This window comes from Lemur catta, chromosome 11 (genome assembly GCF_020740605.2).
Source record: "Lemur catta isolate mLemCat1 chromosome 11, mLemCat1.pri, whole genome shotgun sequence".
In the NCBI taxonomy this organism is placed as follows: Eukaryota; Metazoa; Chordata; class Mammalia; order Primates; family Lemuridae; genus Lemur; species Lemur catta.
This window is the reverse complement of record NC_059138.1, coordinates 87,067,325-87,086,232: the sequence shown is the minus strand read 5'-3', so window position 1 is coordinate 87,086,232 and position 18,908 is coordinate 87,067,325. Positions and strand designations below refer to the sequence as shown.

Genomic DNA, 18,908 nt, shown 5'->3' with positions numbered 1-18,908 from the left:
CTTCCAACGATGACCTACATCCAAAGACAGGAATGTGGAGGCCCAGCCACTGTGGCCAGACATGAAACAACCGGGGGACCCTTTCCTCTCTGGAGGGCCGTGAGGTCTCCTGACCTTCTCCCCGGTCTGTCCCATGTCGCAGCTCACCCTCTCCCTCGGCTCAGTCTCCCTCTGCCCCCTTCCTGCACAGGGCACTCCCTACAGCCCAACTCAATCTCAGAGTCCACTTCCAGGAGAACCCAAACTGCCACGTGACACCAAACAAGTTCTCAAGAATTGGGAACAATTGTTTTGAATCCCATTGCTATGACTTTTGGGGATGAGCTTTGCATATTGTCCACTATCACTAAATACGAATTGACCCCAATATATACTAAGTTCCTATTACGCACCTGGCACAGTGCTCAGCTTAGGGATATAGAATTTAGCAAAACAATGCTAAATCCTGTCAGTAGGGAAGACTGAAAATAAACAAGATCGTGCAATTAATAAAACGCCATTTCAGCGTGAAGATTGCAGCCAGTGGCCAGTCCCTTCTCAAGCCTAAACTGTACTGATAGACACATCTTAAAACAGCTCCGTCAAGGGTCCTCACTGGAGAACCCTAGTAGGGAGGTAGAGGATCACTGGTCTCTTTTTAACAAAAAACAAATAAACAAACAAAAACCCTAGACATGACCTGATTTTAAATTAAAGAAGCTTATTATTTCCTTAAAATCTCTTTGCTTACCCTTGATACAAAAGCCCACAGACAGGTGTAAGCAAGTACTGGACATCCAAGTCCTCAGGAGTAAGGAACTGAGTTTTATAGCTCTGTTTTTAAAACAGAGCTTTCATGGTTCTCTTTGCCTTCATTTCAGCTGTTCTGCAATAACAAAAGCAAAACTACATTGTGCTTCAACTGCAAAGGAATGTGCACTGAAACCCAAACAAAATCATGTTTCTTCAAGCAAAGGGCAAAATGTACTCTTATGTCGCTATTTCAATAGGCTGAAATAGTGTAAAGCTCAATGCTCAATTATTTACTCTAATGAAAGATCTTTTAGCCTGGAGTGCTGTTTTTTTTTAAAAAAAAACCAAAACTACATTCTTGCATGATTAAATCCATATTACCATTAGAAAAATCAGAACAGGCGCCTTAAAATGTTTGCCTGGACACTACCTATTATTCTTTAGCTCTGGCTTTGAAAGCCTAGTAAAGGTTTCCTTGGATGACAGACAACTTTAACAATCTTTCACAAACAATTTTAGAAGTACGAGATTTCCATTACCCACTGCTGGCCAGAGGCTAGTTCCTCAAGGTGTACACAATGGTACTAGCACAGAAATAGCCTTAAAATAGATTTTAGAAGCAATATGGCCCCTCCAAAATGCCAAATAACCTAGTTCTTAAATTGCAATTTGATGGTCTTCATGACCTACTCAAGTTGGACATCTTTATTTCCGCGTGTGCACACGTTCTGGGTTCTGCACAGAGCTCTAACGGGCAGCAGAAGCCACTGGCCATGAGCTGCCTGTGCACAGAGACAGGGCTTGGGCAGGGCCTGTTACCACTGGCTAATGATGAGCCAGACTCATCTTCCTCCTCCGTGAATGGGTGGAGCAGGCATGCCCAAAGGAGCCTCGTCCATCTTACATCCTCTATTTCTCCCCTTCAGAGGCTTCTCTCTTTAAAAACATGACTCCTTCTATGGCTACGTTCTGCCTGAGAACCAGTAGGCAAGTAGACTAGCAGTGGCTCCGAGCTGCACAAGATGCCTGGGCAACTTACTATGGCTCTAATTTCTAGGTCCAAGTATAAATGCTCCACTCCCCACTTTTTTCACCAGATAAAGTTTATCCATTTCATTATCTACTATTAATTTAAAATGTTATACATTGCCTATCACCAAAATGTTGTAGTGATGGTACAAACATGTAAAATCTAGTGGTTCTCAACCAGAGGCGATTTGGCTCCCCAGGGGACATTCGTTGCAGCAGGAGAGGTGGGTGGGGCTGCTACCAGGGAGTGGAGGCCAAGGATGTTGCTGGACACCCTGCAAAGCACAGGGCAGTCCCTCCCAGGAAAGAGTGGTCAGGCCCAGAATGTCAACGGTGCCAAGGTGGAGAAACCGCTAAATCCAATACCATAGAAAATGAAATGGGAAAGGAAATTAGGAAAAAGCAAAAATTAAAGAAGGAGAGTAAAATTCAGTCAGAGGCAAACATTTTGCCACAAACGGGCCATAGATTTGGCGCTGGGCTTCTTATCAGACAAACCAAAGACAAACATCGTGTGTTAGAAGATACATGGTGACCACGAGAGTAAACACTAACACTGTCCAGGGAGTTCCTGCTGGCCCGCAGCCTGGTAAACATTTTTCCTAGGCTGAGTATAAAGGAGACATGGGTGGTCGAGAGGACCTCATCTTACATCTTAAAGGCCCAAATGATAAAGCCAAGTGTGGTCTCAGTGTGGCTGCTTCCCACAGCATAGCACCATGCAAGGAAGGGGCAAAAACCAACCCAGTTTAGCCAGAGCAAGTCTACAAAGGACCTAACTGGTAGACCCAAGTCAACTTCTGCTTTGTTTTTTGTTTTTTTTTTTTGTTTGTTTGTTTGTTTGTTTGTTTTTTGCCTGTTCTGCCCTGGAGAAGATGCAGTGTTAGGTGGCCTTCAGATCTTTCAGAAAATGTTCCATGTGCTCTGTTTCTCACAGCCACACTCTGGATTCACACTTGTGCAACAGATTTCAAGTTATCTCCTGTGGCAACAAATGAGAGCAGATAGACTTTTCAATTAAGGGCAGAAACATATTCTCTAGACTTCTACAGCAGGAAGACACCTCGCCTCCAGAAACCGTTCATTAAGATATAAGAAAAAAGGGGAGGGCAAAACAATTCTTATTTTACCAGTGACTCACTCATACTCTCTCAACTGTGTTAAGAGGTCATGCAGACTAGATTAAGTTCATACAGCTTAGCCCAGAATCCAGTCAACCTGTATCTCAAGATTCAAGGAGGAAAAATTACTTTAAAAGCATGAAATGAATTCTGTTGAGAGATCTGGTAATTTATTTTTGGAAAAAAATTGTAAAATATCTACTTTATACCATGCACCAAAAGTTTAGCTCATATATTTAAAGATTCAAATGTTAAAAAATAAAATCAAGAAATATAATCATTAAAAGGACATAGATGCAGATTATTTATGTCTAAATTTAAATAACCGCCCATCTGTCCTTAGAAAGGAGAAGGCATTTTAAGAGTAAAAGCAAAGTGAGAAAATAGTAAGTACAAGATTGACAGATTTTACTGCATAGACTTTAATTGCATGGGTTTTTGAACATCAAAAATTCCATTAAACCCAGTATCTAGCTCTTGTGCCTAAGTCTGTTCCCCAGTAAGAGAAATTAGAGCTCCTTGGGGAAATAGCTGATTTTGGGACTGAAACAAGGAATACACCAGATGAGTCTGGGGTATTTTGTAGTGCCAGGGCGTATGGAAGTGCTCAAGAAAAGAAACAAACAAACAACCACTCCCCACAGTGATGGGTCCTGTCAAAGCGACACAGGAGCCAACTGAAAGTGCTCCCAATGGCCAAGCTGAGCAACAAAATCAAGTTGAGCAACAAAATCAAGTATTGTCATATTATAACTCCAAGTATAAAATAAACACTCATGAGCACATACTGACATAAATAAATGATCGACTAAGCTCATAAATGGGGGAGAAGAGTCAAATGTCCCTGGTAGAAGAATTCCAGGCCAGGCGCAAACGATGACAGTGCAGGGTGTCCAGGCCAGACATTGAGCAACAAAAACAGTCATCCCTCTCCTCAGTCAGACACAGACCTCAATCTCGTTTTCAAATCCTCAGAGAATTTTCTCTACCGTAGAAAATGTACAATACAGGAAAATAAATACATAAATGGAGACCTCAGCTCAAGCGTATGGTGTGTGTGTTTCAAGAAGAATAAAACTGTGAGGTCAGTTGCATCCAAACTGTCAGAGGCTAAATTAGGACCAGAGGGAGGAAAGGGTCTTGTGGTAGGATTTAGGGAGTCTGGCTGTGGTCCCTCTGGGGCTGATGGACACCAAGTGGTCAGTACACCTCTACTGTTAAGAAAGATTTTTATTTCTTTGGTTCCTTACAAACAGAGAAATTAGTTTTCTAAAATCCAAATATCCCACAAAAATATGCTATTAAAACCCAAGTGAAATGTCAACGCTCCTGGCTACATTCCAAGCAACTCACACTCTAAGGAAACCACTGGCTCCAAATGGCTGGGCCCGAAGGGCAGCGGTGCGTAAGGTGGGCAGTTCGACCCATCAGTGGCCAAGGCGCCTGTGTCTGAGCAATTCCTGGACCTCATGGGTGGGGCTCCCTGGCGAGTCAGCCGAATAGTTTCTTAAGGACCCATTCAGAGGATTTAGGCAAAGAATGGCACAGCCAGAGGGTGCAAGCTTTCAGCCAGGAGTGGGCAGTGACACATGTCACCTCACAGTGCTGGCAGACCATGCGATTGCTCAGCTTTCTCCAAACCAAAGAGGGGTGGTATGGACAGAATGTGTCCCCTCAAAATTTACATGTTGAAGTCCTACCTCCCAGCATGGCTGTTAGGACACGGGACTTCTAAGGAAGTAATTATCATTAAATGAGGTCATAAGGGAGGCGCTCTGCTCTGATAGGATTAGTGTCCTTAGAAGAGGATACACCAGCATGCTCACGCTCCTGCACACTCCTGTCTCTCTCTGTCTCTCTGTCTGTCTCTGCACAAATGCACGGAGGAAAAGTCCATGTGAGCACACGGTGAGGTGGTGGCCGCTTACAAGCCAGGAAGAAAGTCCTCACCAGAAACAGAATCTGCGGGAACCTTGATCTCACACTTCCAGCCTCCAGAACTGTGACAAAATAAATTTCCATTGTTGAAGCCACCGGTCTGTGGTATCTGTGATAGCGAAGACCGAGCACAACACACTGAATCCCCATTATAATCTAAGACCAGAGTAGTGATCACAACACCATTTAGAAACTACTGTCAACAAGTAACAGAAGAAGGTAAACAAGGGATGATGAAGTCCAGAAACGACGGGTTCGAACTGTGGGTTCTTCACGGTGGACAAGTGCCATGAAGGAGCAGCGTTACTCTAGCTCTTGGGTGTGCCCGCGATGAACGGGGAATTCATATCTGCTCATGAAGGAATTCATGTAGAGCTCACAGTAAGATTTTTCTGGAGAACAGACAAGAGACAGGACATTTGAGGGGGAACCGTGGCTTGTCAGTTAAAGAGAAGAGCCTTTGTGACCTGTGACCTCCCTGCTAGTCCTGTGAAACCTCATTTCAGCTCCCCCTTCATCCCTGCTTCATGTACCATATAAAGTAAGTTATCATCAAAATAACAAGATTCAGAGAAACAAAAAAGTTTAATGAAGAGAGGTACAGGTAAAATGAAACCAAAAACATTGCAAAATCCAAAATTTCAAAGATGTAAGGTGAATGCAAAGAAAAAAGAAAATAAGAGAATCATCAAATGTATTACACAAGTATAAATTTAATAATAAAGAGATAACACAGCTTAAAATGCAATAATATTAACTTTATAAATAATCCTTATTAAACCTAGACCCTTCCTGTCTAGGCACTGGGCTAACAACTTTCCATGCATTTTCTCATTTCATACTTGTAACAACTCATCACCAACTCCATTTTACAGATCAGAAAACTGAGGCTTAGAGAGAGGTCAAACAACTTGTCATTAGATACCAATAAGAACTGAAAGAAAGAGCAGTGAAAGCCACGTCATCTGATCCCAAAGCCTGCCCCCTAGATACTACACTGTACTTCTTTTTCCAGAGATAAAACTGTCAAAATTAATAATGAAATAAAGCAATTAAGAGAAAATTCAGCTGGATGTGTTGGCACGTCTGTAGTCCTAGGTACTCGGGAGGCTAAGGCAGGAGGACCGCTTGAGCCCAGAAGTTTGAGGCTGCAGACAGCTATGATTGCACTACTGCACTGTAGCCTAGGACACATAGGCAGACTCTGTCTCTAAAACAAACAAACAAAAAAAAAAAGAGCGCGAGAAAATATAACCGAATTTGAATTAAGAAAGTAAATTAAAAGATTATAAACATTAAATTGTGTTAAATTTTTGAACAAAGGAAACTAAAGAAAAACATAAAAAGCAGGAATATTACAAATAAGGAAGATATAAAATGGAAAGACTGAAACAAAAAGAAAATCTGTTAAAATGACTTGAATGATGTGAAAATACCTCATTAAAGCAATGCTGACATACTAACTGTTATAAAAGAGGAAAGGTGACATTAACAAAACAGGAAAGCGGGAGTCTCTACGTAGGAAATGGATTCCCACAGCTTGGTCTCCCAGCAGCACAAAGGAGTATGAAGTCTTTGACGCATACTCTATGAAGGGGGTCTTTTGAGCACTTTCAAGACAAACTGGTAGCATTTTAGTGGCCAGACACACTCTGTGGCGAAGCTCCAATTTTACCCTGATTAGAGAATTTGCAACAGTCCAGGCTGAGGTTTGACGTGATGTTTCCCATTACACGCTATTCCTGAAAGATATTCTTTGAAGAGTAAGAGCTTCATGCCAAATGCCTCTGGGAAAGCTGTGGCAGCCCCCCTGGGGTCCCGTCACTGCCTCCCTCCTGGAGACGCCATTCACATCAGAGCTGCTTGCAGTGGGCTGGCGGCACCTGCAGGGCCTGCCCTGGGGACAGCAGCGTGCCCAAGGCCCGGAGAGATTTCTGCAGCAAAGAAACCTCTGTCTCTTTGTTCAAGCCACTCTATCTGACCTTGGAAATCTCTCCCCCCACCTTGCTTCCTGCCCCCACCCCCGAATAAGTTCTATTTTCATCCTACAACAGTTTTATGGAAAGCACTTTGGAAAAATCTGTCCTAAAAATGTTGCTTGAGGTTTTAGGTCACTTGGTCTTTTACTAGGGCACAGATCACTGTCCTAATGGCCCAGCTTATCTAAAAGCCAATGTTATAGACATAGAATACGAAGATTATGATTCTATAGGGTGGTAAATACACCATGCAGCCAAGTACATACCCAGACAGAAAAAGTTAGGCGTTTTATGACAGCAATGCAGGAACAAGAAATGTGGAAGAAAGGACATGATAAATGAACTCCCTCAAAGCCACCCTTAACTCCTGCCTCCCAGAAGAAAACCACCTGGTGCTGCTTCATGATTAATTTCCTGGCAGTGCTGGAGCAATCTGTGCTTTAAGAACCAGAAAAAAAAAACAAAAAAGAAAAGAAAGAAAAAAAAAAAAGAAAAATAGACATAAAAACAAAACAAAAAACTCATGTTTTCGATAAAGAGATCCTTAATCATCAGCGCAGATTAAACCATTGACTCCACAGGCCGGGGAAGTGTAAAGCATGAAACGAGGTCCTCACCCCGCATTCTAGCAGTCCCTGCACAATTTGGTTATGCCAACGTGAGCAGCGGCAGCTCCAACTACAGAGAAAAACGACCTCTTCTTACATTACCTCTCCAAGTTGGAGGGTTATTATTCTCACTTTTATAGCTAGAGGGAAAAAAAGAATATCTATTTATTGCACATTGTTAGAGGAACAGCACAAATAAGACACTTATACGAGAGTGATATAAAAGAAGTTACAAACAAATCCACTGAAATGATTTCCGAATGTGTATGTCTCGTATTTAGTTTATAATGGCCAGAATCTTGACAACAAAAGCAAAAAAAGACGTTAGAACAATATGACAACTGGATTTGAGCTGAGTCTTTGGGAGGGGGGAAGGTCTAAACTGGTGGTAAAGAACGCAGAAAGCACTGCAGGCAGAAAAGACATCAAAATAAAACCCAAGAGCTGAGGACAAGCACAGAATGGAATGTGTGGACTCTACTGGTGAGATGAGGGGAGGGAAGTAATGCCGGATGGATGAATGTGGAACACCACTATGGAAGGTCTAGAACGTTCCATCAAGGTCTCTGGACCTGATGTCATAGACCACAGGGAGGAGTCAGCAGCACCTCCGCTAAGTGTAGCATGACTGAGGGTCTGCGTCAAAGAAGATCTCCCTGGAAGTTATATGCTTGTTGAGAGGGAGGGAGAAGAGACCTGAAGACAAAGATAAGCAGTAACCCTCCTTGGGGATTCGGACATGAAGTGATTAAATCCCATACAATAGCGGCAGCACTGAGAACCGACAGGATGGAAAGAAAGTGGAATTCTGGAACAGCCTCGGGGGTACCTCTGGGTCTGGTTGCTTAACTCCAATATGTTCACTTGGACGATGGATTTAGCTGCCTAACTACAAGTTTTAAGGGCTAGGAGAATTATAATGCCATTACCAGGAGAAGTTCTCAGTTTCACTTTGGATATATTAAACTTGAGATGATAAAGGTTTTCTCAGATGAAATGCCTTGAAAGCTCAGTGGGATTAGACTTAGATCAGGAAAGTCCCGGGCTAGATTGGCCATCACCAAAACAGAGGTGGGAGTGGATGTTCACGGACTGCAATGCCCCCAAGAGTGCAGCACTGGGAGTTGGGAATGCTGGTCACTGTTTCACAGCTCCCTGGGAGACACTGCTCTTAGCTGCAGTGTGGGATGGGCTGGATTGCAAAATTGTGATCTGTTGAGGGGGTAATGTAGAAGAAAATGGCGTGGAAGCTTCTACACACCACCCTATTTCAGACATGAAGCTGAGGCAAGAGCCACACCCAACCAGAAAATGGGTTCTCAGTGCTCCACTGAGGAGGAATTGCTTCCCCAGGTGATCCACTTTACCAGCTCTCCTTCCTCAGTGGTCTCTTTCTATGTCTGTTGCGAGGTGAGAGCACCTCCCTACGATTTCAACTCAGCTGAGGAAGGAGGATCAGGCAGGGTGCTCTCTGCCCTGGGATTAGAATCGGCCTCCTTAGGGAGTGAAGAACGAACGAGTTCTGCATGTGCACCCTCTTATATTATATTGTTATCTAGGAACAAACTGCTGTTCCCGTCATCAGAGAAACACATACAGCAACCTCGGGAAGATATTCATTCAAAATGAGCCCTATAGATGTGCCTCAGTAGATAAATGTGGCTGCATCTAGACACCTCACCCTGCCCCTAGCTAAGACCAGGACTCCTCTGATTTTGGCAGAATCCACAGAGGACCAAGGAGAACAGACAGAACTATGTGCCCCTAGTAATTTGGTAAACATAAGCCTGGACTCTTTTACTATCTAAAGGTGAATAAATTGAAAAGAAAGATTTTCAGTAATAAGGGAGTACAACTCTAAGAATGCAGGGAGAAGCACAGTTTAAAAAGGAGCTAATAGCAAACAGTAAAAAAGTATAAACTATATTTTGCATCCTGATAAAATGTCATAAATGCATAAAAGGCCTTGGGAAACCAGATAAGAAGTGAGGTGAAAAAGAACTTAAGAAATTTGATTTCAGAAAAATCTTAAATTCAATGCAAGTTGAAATGAAAAAAGATATGGCTTGAATAGGAGAATAATAGATCATGAAAATTAAAAGGGAATAACAGAAATGAAGTCTGCTTTGGAGTAGAAATTCAAAGTAGAGGTGAAGAAAAGAAATACAAAGGTCTTTTAGAATACAAAAGAAAGTGTCAAAGGAAAAAGCTATGCATCAAAAGATGATAGGTATAGATAATCTACATTTATTTGTTTATCAGAGAGGGATTTTATTCAAAGATATTGACCAATCGACTAACATTTGCTTAGCCAAGAGAGATGCTTATTTTTCTCTCCTGTGACAAGAAATCCAAAGACAGACAGATCTGGACTGGTAGGGTAGCCACATGATGTATAACGACCCAGACTGTTTTTTAGCCTGTGTTTAGTGTGTGGCTTTCTTCCTCAGCTTACAGGATGGCTGCTAGCACTCCAGCCACCACAATCACATTCCAGATTTAATATGGAGGAGGAGTAAGGGGCCAATGCAGCAGGCCAGATGAGTAAACCCCCTTAAAGAGCTTTCCCAGAAGCTCCACCCAGCCATTTCCAAATACATTTCATTGTATTCAAGTATGTCATATGACTAACTCCCACCTGCAAGAAGACAGGGAAATAAAGCTTTTAAGTGGGACCATTCCCAAATTAAGTTGGGGTTCTGTTAGCAAGGAAAAAGGAGAGAGGAGATATTCATAGATAAATAACAGCCTAAAACAAAATTCCTGAGATAAATACAATAACACGGGAGGGAAATCGATATAAAAAAATATAATAGGTAAAGGTTTTCCTATGCTGACTATGCATATTAGAAGTTTTTTATGTTTTGGGTAAAGTCAACAACAACCACTCAAACCTATATGCCTAGATATTTTAGCAAAATGCTTTCATTACATTTAAAAAAAAAATCTCAAAGGTATCCAGACAGAACAAAAAATCCAGGTTATCTACAAAGAATTTAAACATAGGCTGCCCTCAGACTTCTCCATGATCACCAAGGGCAGAATAATATCTCAGGATTCTTGAGGAAAAAGTTATGAGACAAAAATAATAGTCACAGTCAAACACTATTAAAGTAAGAGAAAAATATCCCCCATATATTGAAAGATTGAGAAAATATGTCACTTAAAAACCTGCTTAACACAGATTTCTCCCAAAATCTTATGGATGGGAAACTCATTTCATTCATATTTAAGTTTACCTTAAAATTTATGAATGAAAAACTTGTGCTATAAAAGACCATAATTTGGGTAAATCTGAACAAATTGGAGAGGTCTTATGACTAATTGTATTTTCCAAAGATGGATGAAGCAGTATCTTCCATCTTACATGTGACAATGTACAGCTCTGAGTTGAGAAGAACTCTTAGGCCAAATCTAAGCTCAGCGGGAAAGAATGACTGGCTTAAAATTATTAACATGGCAAATGGAAATACATAAATACATTTTTAATCCAAGGCAGCATAAAGAGAAGAGCAAAAGACACAAAGAATATATTATTAAAACTATACACATATTTGAAACTATTAGATATAAGATAGTACTAAATAAAATAAGTGAATTCCAGCACCAGTTCTTGGGTTAAAAAAAAACAATAAAATAGGCAAATTTTTAACCAATCTTATTTTAAAAAGAGAGGGAGGAAAAGGGGGAGAGAAGGAGGAAAGGAAAGAGGAAGGGACAGAGAGGAAAAGGTAAAGGGAAATATTGTTTTAAAAATGGAATTAAAGCTACAGAATAAGAGGCAACTCAAAATTTATAAAAGAATAATGATCAAAAATTTCAATTTAGGATAATAGATAATTTTCTAGGAAAAGACAATTTATTTATCTCAAATAGAAGTAGAAACTAAATAGACCAATAACAATGAGATTGAATGAATTAATTTATCAGAAGGATCCTGAAAAGGCATAAAGCCCAAGAAGATTTTACAGATAAAGGTTTCCTGAATTCCAGGGACTAGTAATCATGACATCGTATTCATTTTTCAGGAGAATTAAAAAAGTTTCCCAATTCATTTTATAAATTTCAAATATATAGTATAATAAAAATGCAGACTAATCTCATTTATTCATTTATATATAAATTTATCTTTATATATACATAATATACAAATATACATGTATATTTATACATTTATATATAAATATATATTTCATAAACATAACTAAATATATTGAGTCACACAGAATTAAAAAAATAATAGACAATGTTCAGGTTTGGTGTATTTGAAGACTATAAGGATAATTTAATACTAGGAAACCTATTACTGTAATCAATCATTTCATTGGGTCAAAGGAGAAAACATATTGGTTAATACTGGGAAAACATATTCCTCTCAATTTAATGTTTAGACATGATTAAAGCACTGACTAAACTAGAAATAGAATGACACTTCTTTCTTATTAAAAAAAAAAAACCAAGCTCAAACAGGTTGTATTATTTAATAGTGAACAAATAAATACAGTTTAATTAAAGAGCCAGACAGAAGACCTCCTTTCACCACTAATACTTAGTATTTCTCTGTTTTTAGCCAATGTTATAAGCACCTTCTACCCCCAGCTAAAGAAAAAAAAAAAAAGAAAGGAAGGAAGGAGGAGCAGAGGGAGGGGTAGAGGGTGGAAAGGTAGAAGGAAGGAGACGGGTAGAATATTACAGAGAAATGTAAGCACTCAATTTCTTGTGTTAGAGATAATATAAAAGGCACTATTGGCCAAAATTGGGTTAATTTGAGTATCAGAAAGAATAATGATTGGAAATGATTGTATCACACTGAGTAAATAAAAACATCAGTAAGAACCCAGTGATTCTCCTACCCCCAAAAGAAGAGGGGGAGGGAAAGGGAAAACTTTTTCACAGAAGAATGACAGCTAATAAATAAATGTAAAAGGACACATATAATTGGAAAGTCACCATTTTGCAACCTCCAATGTAGATTCAGGGAAGGATTTTATTGGATGAGAAGACAATTAAGTGAAAGTTTATTGGGGAATAGAAATATCCCCTGTTACTAAGTGTGAAGACAAATTGTGCCTTTTGAGGCAGACATCTGAAGATCACCACCTTAACCAACAGGTAATCACTAATAATATTAAAAGACACATCTTAAACCACATCAAAGATGATAGTTAACATCTATACTATGTAGACTTAATTCAAATTGGTAAAAGAACACCAAGATCTCTCCTAGGCAGCATAACAAGACCCTGTCTACAAAAAATTTAAAAAAAAAATTAGCCACGGGTGGTGGCATGTGCCTATAGTCCCAGCTACTTGGGAGGCTGAGGCAGGAGGGTAGCTTGAGCCCAGGAGTTCAAGGTTGCAGTGAGCTATGATTGTACCACTGCATTCCAGCCTGGGCAACAGAGCAAGATCCTGTCTCTAAAGAAAAAAAAGAAAGAAAGACAGACAGACAGACAGACAGACCAGGATCTTATTGGGGGGTGTTGGTGGCATGGGGACACAATTCCAGTACAGAGAATTTGCAGGGACCAAGATGCAAACATTGTCCTTTCAGTAACCAAAAAAACAACAGTGTACTAAATCGGGTATTTTCCCCACTCAATGCCCTCAGAGACCCAGGCCCCCAGCCCACCTTTCCCCAGCACACAGCTTTCAATCCTTGGTCACAAGACAGCAGAAACAAGTAGAAGGACAGAGAGAAAGACTTGTGCCTTTTTTTTTTTTTTTAATCAGGAAAACAATAGCTTTCCCAGAAGCCACTCTCAGAGGAGTCACCTGGCTACATTTACCTGCAATGAGCTCACCTCTAGTGTTCCCCCTCCCTTGACAAAAGAGCAAAATTAAAATAGTTTAAATCATAGTACTCAGCACTGATAAGTTGGAGACTGGTGCCCCCATGGATGATTAGTATAGGATGTATGTTGCTAACAACTTTTCTGAAAAGCAATTCTTCAATATGTTTGAAGAAATCTCAATGTACCTTTTGATTCATCAGTTCTGCTTTTGAGAATCATTTCTATGGAAATAATCGAAATTTCAGTCAATGATTTGTGTGCATTGTATTCATCAATTCAACATTTCTAATACCCACCCCCCTCAAAAATAAAAATAAATAAAGGTAAAATCAACTTCAGTGTCCAGTAATAAGTGAATGGCTGCAAATGCAGAGTTGGGCCTCAGAGAGCCCAGCTGTGTGAGCTGGGCAAGTCACAGAAACACTTCCGGTTTCCCATCTGTAAAACAGAGGTGATAATTCTTCCTACATAAATTTGGAAGAATTAAAAAAAATTTTATGTATAAAACATATAGCAAAGTGCCACAATAATCAATGCATTATATATATCTATACACACACACATGAAGTATTTCTATAAATTATTATAGAGCCAATTAAAACACAGGTTGAGCATCCCTAATCTGAAAATCTAAAATCTGAAATACTCCAAAATCTGAAATTTTTTCAGCGCTGACATAACACTACAAATGGAAAATTCCACACCTGACCTTATGTACCAGGCCGCAGTCAAAATACAAGCGTGCAACACACAATTTATTCAGCCTGTAGTTGTTTGCTGTTGCTGCTGTTTACTGGCTGATACAGGTATTCTGGTGATGCTACCGGGCTGCTTAGTTACCCTGAACCATTGTTTTTTCACTGTATTAATGGTATGTCATTTTTTACTGTTAAGCATTTATAAAATGATTTATAAAAAATGATTGCTTATTGGTAGCATATAAATTCAGAGTCAGGAATGCAGTGATGCCAAACAATGACAGACTGTCCTCATGGGTGTCTGAGACAGTGACACCTTTACTTTCTGATGGGTCAATGTACACAGACTATTTCATGTACAAAATTATTAAAAAATTTGCATAAAAGTACCTTGAGGCTATGTGTATAAGGTGTATATAAAACACAAATGAATTTCGTATTTGGACTTGGGTCCCATCCCCAAGATATCTCATTATGTACATGCAAATATTCCAAAATCTGAAAAAATCCGAAATCCAAAACTCTTCTGATCCCAAACATTTTATAATAGATAAGGGATACTCAGCCTGTAAATACACACACACACACACACACACACACACACACACATATATACACAAAATATCAAAAATTGTATGAGAAGAAAATGCATCTGAGGTATTGTTACATGAACGCAAGTTGTATTTATGGTGCGATTCCCCATATACAGTTGTCCCTCTGTATCCATGGGTTATGCAGCAGTAGAGTCAACAAACTGCAGCTTGAAAATATTTGGAAAAAAAATTGTGGCTGAACTGAACATGTACAGACTTTTTTTTCTTGTCATTATTCCCTAAGCAATACAATATAACTTCTATTTACAAAGCATTTACATTATATTAGGTATTATAAGTAATCCAGAGATGATTTAAAGTGTATGGGAGGATGTACATATGTTATATGTAAATACCATGCCATTTTATATCAGTTACTTGAGCAACTTTAGATTTTGTTATTCAAGGGAGGTCCTGGAACCAGTCCCCCATACATACCAAGGGACAAAAGTATATGTTTAGAGGAAATACATTAAGACACCAGTGGTTTTTCCATCTGGTCTTTTATCTTTTATACCTTTTTAAAAAAACGTATCTATTTAATACAGGCATATCTCAGAGATATTGCAGGTTCAGTTCCAGACCACCACAATACAGTGAATAGCACAATAAAAAGAGTCACACAATTTTTTGGTTTCCCAGTGCATATAAAAAAATATTTTATTGGTAAAATATGCCAACGACCATCTGAGCTTTCAGTGGGTCACAATCTTTTTGCTAGTGGAGAGTCTTCCTTCAGTGTTAATGGCTGTTGACTAATCAGGGTGGTGGTTGCTGAAGGTTGGAGCGGCTGTGGCAATTTCTTAAAATAAGACAACAATGAAGTTTGCTACATGGATTGACTCTTCCTTTTACAAAAAAAAGAAATCCCTCTGTAGCCTGCGATGCTGTTTGATAGCATTTTACTCACAGTAGAACTTCTTTCAAAATTAAAGTCAGTCCTCTCAAACGCTGCCATTGCTTTATCAACTAAGTTTATGTAATATTCTAAATCCTTTGTTGTCATTTCAACAATGTTCACAGCATCTTCACCAGGAGTAGTTTCAATTTCAAGAAACCACTTTCTTTGCTCATCCATAAGAAGCAACTCCTCATCTATTAAAGGTTTATCGTGAGGGAACTTTCCAGAACTCTCAGTGAGCAGTGATGGAGCAGTGGCTGCCCAAGCCGTGCTCAGGTATGTGCTCTTTCCAGTTACCCCACACTGGCCTCAGCCCACTCACTGGCTGTAGAAAATGGTGAAAGAAACCACTTACTATGATGTTTTAGGGTCAAACCCAAATGCCACTTAGGAAGAATTGAAAAAGGCTCATAGAAAATGAACCTGGAAGTAACACCTTGATAAGAATTCAAATGAAGAGCTTTAAACAGATTTCTCAAGCTTACAAAGTTCTCTCTGATCTGAAGAAAAAGCAATTATATGACAAAGGAGAACAGGCAATTAAAGAGGGTGGAGCAGGTGGTGGTTTTGGCTGCCACATGGACATCTTTGATGTGTTTTTTGGAAGAAGATGAACGATGCAAAGAGAAAGAAGAAATACTGTGCATCGACTCTCAGTGCCCTTAGAAGATTTACATAATGCTGCAACAAGAAAAGTGGCTCTGCAAAAGAATGTGACTTGTGACAAATGTGAAGTCGAGGCAGCAAGAAAGGAGCAGTAGAGGTGCTGTCCCAATTGCCAAGGTACTGGAAGGTAAATAAGAATTCATCAGACAGGACCTGGAATGGTTCGGCCAATTCCATGTCTGTGCACGGAGTGCCAGGGCCATGGGGAACAGGTCAGTTCTAAAGATATTAATAGATGTATGGAAAGAAGACAGTTTGAGAGAAGAAGATTCTAGAAGTTCTATTGACAAAGCACGACGATGGCCAGAAGATAACATTTTATGGTGAAGGAGACAAAGAACCAGGACTGGGGCTGGGAGATAATCATTGTGTTAGATCAGAAGGACCACGCTGTTTTTACCCAAGGAAAAGACCTTCTCATGCATGTGGGCATGCAGCTAGTTGAAGCACGCGTGGCTTCCAAAGGCCAGTATCCACTCTTGGCAACTGAACCATCACCTCTGATCCAGATCAGATTGTCAAGTGTCTCCACAGTGTGTGCTAAATGAAAGTGTGCCAATTTACCATGGGCCATATGAAAAGGGTCTCCTAATCATTGAATTTAAGGTAAACTTTCCTGAGGATGCCTTTCTCCTGATAAACTCTCATTTTTGGAAAAACTGCTACCTGAGAAGAAAGAAATAAAAGAGTCTGATGAAATGGATCAGACAGACCTGGTGGACTTTGCTCCAAATCAGGAAGGATGGCACCATTGCAACGGAGAAGGATATGAGGACGGTGAACGTCATCCCAGAGGTGGTGTTCAGTGTCAGACCTCTTACTGGGGCCAGTGAATCACACTCACTGCTGGCATTTTATACGTAGTAGTGAATGAATGAAGGACTATAATCATAATATGCTTAATACTTGCTATTGTTTTCATTTTAATATTCAACTATAGTAGTGTTTTAAAACTTAAATGAAGAATAAATGCAAACACAAAAGCTCTGACTTTACCCTTGTATGTATGATGACTTCAATGCACAAGATGAAGTTTAATACTTGTAAAAACTATTTTTAAAAACTTCCTCTGGCATTTGTCACGGTAAACCTTGCAATTGATTGCAGCTGTGTATATGGACAAGCTTAGACTGAAGTGCTGGGTATAAGTATTGGCTTCAGTGTATGACTCTTCATTGTTAAGCTATGAAATTAAAACTCTGTATTTAACTGGCAATAAGGCTAAAGCAACTTAATTTGTAGAGGAAAAAAATGGTTTATCACGAGACTGCAGCAATTCAGTCACATCTCAGGCTCCACTTCTAGTTCTCTTGTTGTTTCCATCATATCTGAAGTTACTTCCTCCTCTGAAGTCTTGAACCCCTTAAAGTAATCATTAAGGGTTGGAATCAACTTCTTCCAAACTCCTGTTAATGTTGATATTTTGACTTCCTCCCATGAATCTCAAATATTCTTAATGGCATCTAGAATGGTGAATTCTTGCCAGAGGGGTTTTCAATTTACTTTGCCCAGAACCAAAAATGGGATAGCTACATGTAGAAGACTGAAACAGGATCCACACCTTTCAACTCTCACAAAAATCAGTCCCCAGTGGATAACAGACTTAAACCTAAAGCACGAAACTGTAAGAATTCTAGAAGAAAATGTTGGAAAAACTCTTATAGACACTGGCCTAGGCAAAGAATTTATGAAGAAGATCCCCAAAGCAATCACAGCAACAACAAAAATAAATAAATGGGACCTGATCAAATTAAAAAGCTTCTGCACAACCAAGGAAACTATCACAAGAGCAAACAGACAACCTACAGAAGGGGAGAAAATATTTGCATGTTACACATCTGATAAAGGGCTGATAACTAGAATCTATATAGAACTCAGGAAAATCAGCAAGAAAAAAATAAAAAAACCCTATCAAAAAGTGGGCAAAGGACATGAAGAGAAACTTTTCAAAAGAAGATAGACTAATGGCCAAGAGACATATGAAAAAATGCTCAATATCTCTAATCATCAGGGAAATGCAAATCAAAACCACAATGAGATATTACTTATCTCCAGTGAGAATGGCTTTTATCAAAAAGTCCAAAAACAATAAATGTTGGCGTGGATGTGGAGAGACAGGAATATTCATACACTGCTGGTGGGACTGCAAACTATACAACTTCTGTGGAAAGTAATATGGAGATACCTTAAAGAGATACAAGTAGAACTACCATTTGATCCAGCAATCCCATTACTGGGAATCTACCCAAAAGACATTCTATAGAAAAGACATCTGCACCAGAATGTTTATAGCAGCACAATTCACAATTGCAAAGATATGGAAACAACCCAAGTTCCCATCAATACATGAGTGGATTAATAAAATGTGGTATATACATACCATGGAGATCTACTCAGCCACAAACAACAATGGTGATCTAGCACCTCCTGTATTATCCTGGTTAGAGTTGGAGCCCATTCTACTAAGTGAAGTGTCGCAAGAATGGAAAAACAGGCACCACATGTACTCACCATCAAATTGGTATTAACTGATCAACACTTAAGTGTACATATAGTAAAAACATCCATCGGGTGTCAGGCAGATGGGAAGGGGAAGGAAGGGATGGGTATATGCACACCTAATGACTGTGGTGCGCACCGTCTGGGGGATGGACATGCTTGAAGCTCTGACTAGGGTAGGGCAAAGGCAATATATGTAACCTAAACATTTGTACCCATGTAATATGCTGAAATAAAAAAATAAATAAAAAAATACTTTGCCCAGAACCATCAGAACAATCACTATTTATGATAGCTATAGTTTTACAAAATGTATCTCTTAAATTTTGACTTGAAAGTCAAAATTACT

At 39.5% G+C, this 18,908-nt stretch overlaps 1 protein-coding gene and 1 pseudogene across 1 annotated transcript in view; one reads left to right on the top strand and one right to left on the bottom strand.

Annotated features, from left to right (window-relative positions):
- The window catches only part of HECW1 (HECT, C2 and WW domain containing E3 ubiquitin protein ligase 1), a 385,512-nt gene that overhangs the window by 351,145 nt on the left and 15,459 nt on the right, over nt 1-18,908 (bottom strand). The window lies entirely within an intron of this gene.
- LOC123647199 lies at nt 15,729-16,934 on the top strand (annotated as a pseudogene).